This window comes from Rattus rattus, chromosome 7, assembly GCF_011064425.1.
Source record: "Rattus rattus isolate New Zealand chromosome 7, Rrattus_CSIRO_v1, whole genome shotgun sequence".
NCBI classification, from domain to species: Eukaryota; Metazoa; Chordata; class Mammalia; order Rodentia; family Muridae; genus Rattus; species Rattus rattus.
The window spans coordinates 36,822,968-36,828,851 of record NC_046160.1 but is presented as its reverse complement, the minus strand read 5'-3'; positions in this window follow the sequence as shown (position 1 = coordinate 36,828,851).

Sequence of the window (5,884 nt, the reverse complement as noted above, 5' to 3'; positions counted from 1 at the left end):
TAGTCTGTATCATGACAGGCTCAGTGTGGACATGGACCGCACTTCAGAGTGGAAAGGCCCCAGGCCATCCCATGTCCTTACCCAGCATGGCTACCCCTACTCTGTGAGGCAGTATAGCCCCTACTGAAGCACCCAGGCAAGATCCCTGAATTACCCCGCTGGTGAGCAAACTGGGCTTTGACCAGGAGCTTAGGCCAAACTTCCCAGCTGTTAGTTAAGCCTGGCCCAGGCTGGGATAGATTCGTTCTGAGACTTGGGCGAGGACTTAAATTGCCAAAGGTGAGGGTAATGGACTCGTTCCTTGATCTGGAGCCTTGAACTCACACACTTTCATCAGCAATCCCATGAGCCACTGGAAATCAGAATGTGAACTAAAAGGGATCCTGACAGCACTCACCCAGACTGCATTTGGCCTGCAAGCATCAGTTCACACCCCTCTCGACACCTCTCCCTCTGGTGAACAGCTACCACCCAGCCCAAACTCCCAAGCCCTCCTCACAGGGCACATGAGGCGCCAGCATCCCTTCAGGGTAGTGGCCAGGCCTACCCGTCACGTCAGTAAATGTTCAGAATCACCTTACTGATCCCCTGACAGTGAAGGCAGCCCCTTTGTCACCGCAGGTTCTCTGTTGGCTCCATGTGCCCAGTCTTTCCCAGCCACCTTCTCTGATCATTAAATCTGTTTTCTGTCTTGGCTCAGAAATGACTACTGTCTGATTGCACATCCCTTTAATTCCAGGTGGCTCTCTGAGACCAAGGCCAGCCTGGTCTACAGAGCAAGTTCCAGGACAGCAGGAGCTACACAGAAAACCCTGTGTAGACAAGAATAAAAAACAAAGAAAAGAAAAGAAAAGGAAGGGAGAGAGCGAGAGTGAGAGAGAGCCACAGTGACATGAGAGAAAACTGTAATAACTCAAAGCCACACGAAGGAGACAAAGCTACTGGGCGCCCTCTGCTGCCCAAAGTGTGCATTGCAACCACTGCCTGCTCTAGTCTCACCGGCAGAAACATAATTTTGGGAAAACTAAATAAAGAAAATGAAGGTGGTAATCCAGAATTTTTTCCAATGCTTGAAATATCCTCAGTTATTTCTGGAAACCAAAGTAAAACTTCAGGGTGCTCTTCCTCACTGTAGACCAGGCCGCCAAAGAGGTGTGGATCCTGGCAACAGCTTTCTTGCATGGGGTACCAAGATAGGTTGTGGTCTACTGACCCAAGGAGTCCACCCCTAAATGCATATGTAACCAGCTGGGCTTCACAAAGCAGTTATTCACTTCAGTGAGAAATACTAGCTAGCATTTCTAACACGAAGTATGTTAAACTGTTATTTTATTTGTATAATTTTTGAAACAAGATCTCATGTGTCCCAGACTAGCCTTAAACTCACTTTGCAGCTGAGGGCAACATTGCACCTCTGATCCTCAATCTCTGCCTCCTATGTGATGGGATTGGGTAGCTTATGCCACCATGCCCACGATGCTGGAATAAACTCTGGGCTTTGTCCATAGCTCTCTACCAACTGAGTTATATCCCCGTCTGCCACTGGTTGTTGTTGTTAATGTAATTAGCTGTCAGAGAATTGCTTTAACCATCTCCCAGAGGTTGGATTGGAAGGACACTGTAGCATGTCCACTGGCTAAAAATGACCTGAGAAACTCCTGGGAGTCCTGAGGAGGAGGGAAGTGTCAGTTGCTCTATCCAAACCCTGCAGCCTGAATGGAGCAGATACCTTCTGAGTCAGTGAGAGTGGGCAGAGGAACTGTCTTAGGCCTGCACCTTGGACAAATCATTAAACCCATTGTTTGTTTTTTTTGTTTTTTTGTTTTTTTTTTTTTTTTTTTTTTTTTTTGGTTCTCCATGAGAAAGGGCTGTTAGTGTCCACACAAGAGGAGGCCAAGGTTGAAGCTGACGAATGCCAAATGCCTGGTGCACTGTGGGAGCTGATTACTAGGTGGATTTGGTTACGCTTGTTTTGCTTTTGAGATGGCCTCGATAAATAGCCCAGGCTGGCCTAAAACTCACAACCCTCCTTCCTTGACCTCCTAGGGACTGGGATAAAATACGAACCAGGACAGCAACTAAGAAATGGTCTGATTCATAACAGTTCTCAGGAGAAGTCTGACCCATCAACCTGGACACCATGTGGTATCTGTCACAGCAGGCTAGCAACGGATTCAGAATCCAAGAGGGATATTAAGGGACTATGTCTACTATCTGATAGTCCTTCCCATGGGCCTGATAGTTAATCCAGAGTCTGGGCTAACCCAACTTTCTGGACTCACAATACTGTTTTCTCTTCTACCCATAAGGGGCCACCTTTTAGACCTTAACAAGATTCTCTTAAAGAGTAGAAGTCATCATAGCAGGTGCGTTAGAGGATTCGTGCATACATGGGGTAGGGGTGCTGAGGCAGGATGGTCATGAACTGGAAGCTACCCCGAGCTATACGGCAAAGCCTATCTCAGAGACAGACGGACAGACGGACAGACAGACGGACAGACGCAGTGAGTGGTCCAGACTGATGAGCTGTCTCTCCCCACCCCGCTTCCTGCTTCCTTTTCTCAATTACCAACGCAGACAATGTTGCAGAGAACGGTCTAAACGGCTGCACATCTGAGTGCAGTAAAAGCCATGACATCATACGCCCGTTTTAGAGCATTTCTGTGACTCACTCCACACTTGTCCCCTCACAGGTGGATCATTACCAATACCATTAACTCTCCCTTGAATATGGTTGAGAGTACTAATTTCCAGGGTGCACAGGAGGGCAGAAATGACCCAAGTTGGCTTTTGTAAATGGCTACTGTGGCACAGGTATGCCCCATACCATAGATAGATAGATAGATAGATAGATAGATAGATAGATAGATAGATAGATAGATAGATATGGGTGGATAGATAGATATGGGTGGATAGATAGAGATGGATGGATAGATTAGATAGATAGATAGATAGATAGATAGATAGATAGATAGAGATGGATGGATAGATAGAAATGGATGGATAGATAGAGATGGATGGATAGATAAAAATGGATGGATAGATAGAGATGGATGGATAGATACATAGATAGATAGATAGATAGATAGATAGATAGATAGATAGATAGAGTAGATAAATAGAGATGATGGATGGATGGATGGATGGATGGATGGATGGAAACTTAACAAATATCACTATTTGAGATGACAAATATGTTAGTTAATTCCCCATCTCTATATTTGGCTCCACATCCGAGTTGAAACCAGCCCTGGCCTGGTCTCTGCCCAGGCTCCCAGGAAGCCGTGGGCGTTCGCTCAGAGTTAATCAGTGTGTGTCTGGAAGTCTTCCAGTAGACTTCAGTAACAACTGAATTCCAAAGCTGGCTTCATTCTGTGTCTCAGAGGAGACCCCTAGGCAGCCTTCTGCATCCAGACTTTAACTCTGACTAATCTGCCCACAGAATGGATTTTTCACAGTTGGAGCTGCGTACTGGGGGTAAGTGGCCTCCCAACTCTACAGATCTCACCCTGTCCCAGAAGACACAGTGCCCTTGGGTTCCATGAGGACACAATCAGTCAACATGAAGCCATGAACAAAGAACAATTCCATTCAAAAAGCAATCCTGGAAAGTAAAGGAATACGACGATAAAATAGCGAGCGAGTTGCTTCACACCTCAGAGTTTCTCTTTGAGATGGAGGTTTGTGATCAGCTCAGAGAAGAACCAACCCAGCTGGCTTAGGATGGCATTCTTCAACTTTAAATGTTAACCTTAAACAACCAACTTCCATGAAAAAACTCAGCCTCCACACTGGATAGCTACTTGGCGCAGCGAGAGCTGCTCCAAATGCCTGGCTGCTTGCTTTAGCCTATGCTGTTGCATTTCCTGTCACGCAGGCAGGGGGCCAAGGCTCACATCCTCACAAGCGTCACAAGCCACATGGCTGTCCCTAACTGCTGGGTGCCACGGCCCACATCAGCCCGGTAAGGACTTCCCTTCGCACACAGAAAGGACTTCCGGGGGTGACAGCTTCCATTCTCTCCAAGAAAGAGAAATCTCCTGGGATGCAAGGGAACCAGCCAGAGCTGCTGCACCCAAGCATGGTGAGGACTCAACATCAGAGTACTGTGCGGGATTTACCCTGCCACCCTAGAGACATCGTCACCCACAAAACTGCCCAGTTATGGGAGGAAAAACAAAGGAGAGGAGAAAGGCCACATCCCATCAGTCTGTTTGGACGAATGTGTCAGTGTTACAACTCAGAAGGGAAAGAATCCTGAACCCAAAAGTCACACGGGACAAGGAACCCAGGAGAGAGAGGCAGCAGGGAACTGAGTGGGAGGCAGGGGTCTGTAAAGTTTCTTGGCGGGTGTGGGGGTGGGATGGGGAGGGTGGAGTTCCAGAGTGGGGATTGGTAGGATTTCAAGACCTGCGCTTGGGGCAAGCTCAGGGATTGGTGGTTTTTTTAAGCCCCGGAATTGATCTCAGGTTTTTTACCCGACGCGAAGCTCTGCAACACTCCACAGCTGTCCTGCATATCAACACCAAATGACGAGGCTCAAGGTGCTCCCTGCCTGCCCACTGAGTCTCTGCTACACTGGCCTCTGCTTGAGCCCACTGTGGCTTCAGCACCACCCTTCCCAAGGGTCGCAGCCATGGGAGGCTCCCCGGTCCCTTCCTGATGGTTCTAACTTTGCGGTTACCTTGGTGGTTATAACTTATCACTGCCCGCTCTGTGCAGAATAAGATACAAAATATCCACACGTCTGGCTGCATCTGTATCCGACCTCGAGCCCCAAACTATGCCTCCTCCCTTGTCTTCTCTCTTGTACCTTCAAAATCCTTCTCATCTGTAAAGATTAAATCCTGCTGCCTCTTTCGTAATGAAATTTTCCTGGGGAGAAGCAACAGGCATCTGTTAACCCCAGATAGAGAACCTACGACAGACCAAAGTATGGATACCACCAAAGTCTTAGTAGGTAAACCAATGAGTTTTACTGGGATTACTTACAGAGGTACATATGAGTCAGACAGTTGCATCACCCAAGACCACAACAGTGTGGGTGACATCTCACAAAAGTTGGCAACCTGGTGTACACGGTACAACCTGCAGGCAGCTCAACAGGTAGGGGAGTGTGCTTTCCAAGTGGCTCTGTTGTTCTTCCCGGCTGCTCCAGAGGTCTCTGCTTCCTCCAGGCCACTTGGCTGGTCTCCCAAGTCTCCTTTGCAGCTTGGTTCCTTTTAGTGGAACTCTCAGCACTGGCTATTGTTCACTGTCAGGAAAGGAGAAGCCTAGTGAATCTGGTCAGTTTCAGGACTTCCTGGAATTCTTTTGTTTACTTTGTATCCTAAGGAGCTTCACTGCTGGAGAGGAAACAGACACACAATAAGAGAGCAGAAACTAGAGGAGGTGTGACCAATTGGCTGAGTCCCAGAGCATCTCTCCACTTAAGGCACCTCTGTCTACACTTGGTTAACTGTTTCTGTTCTCTGGCTGTACAGGGAAGGAGCACCTTGCCTAACAGGAGTCAGACACAAAGTGTGAGGGAAGGATTGAGAGGTCTATCAATAGACCCAGCTCCAATGATAAGGAAGAAAAGAGGGTGCCTGGAACAGCAGATGGGAGGGTCTGAGTTTGGCTGAGCTGGATGAAAAACCCACTGGTGCCACAGAAAGAACTGGGCTTCTCAGGATTAGGGAAGAAACAGAAGTGGGTGCACAGCAGGACTCCCACCCTTAAGTCTTCAATGATAAGCTAACTCAGGCCACCTTGACAATCACCCCTGTTGCATTCTTCCCTGTAGACTGGGTTTCACTGCGGTCCTGAGTGTGACACAGTGTAGAGCCTATGTCTACTAAAGCTGCCCAGGGTGGTTGGGAGGCTCCGCAGTATCAATGACAGG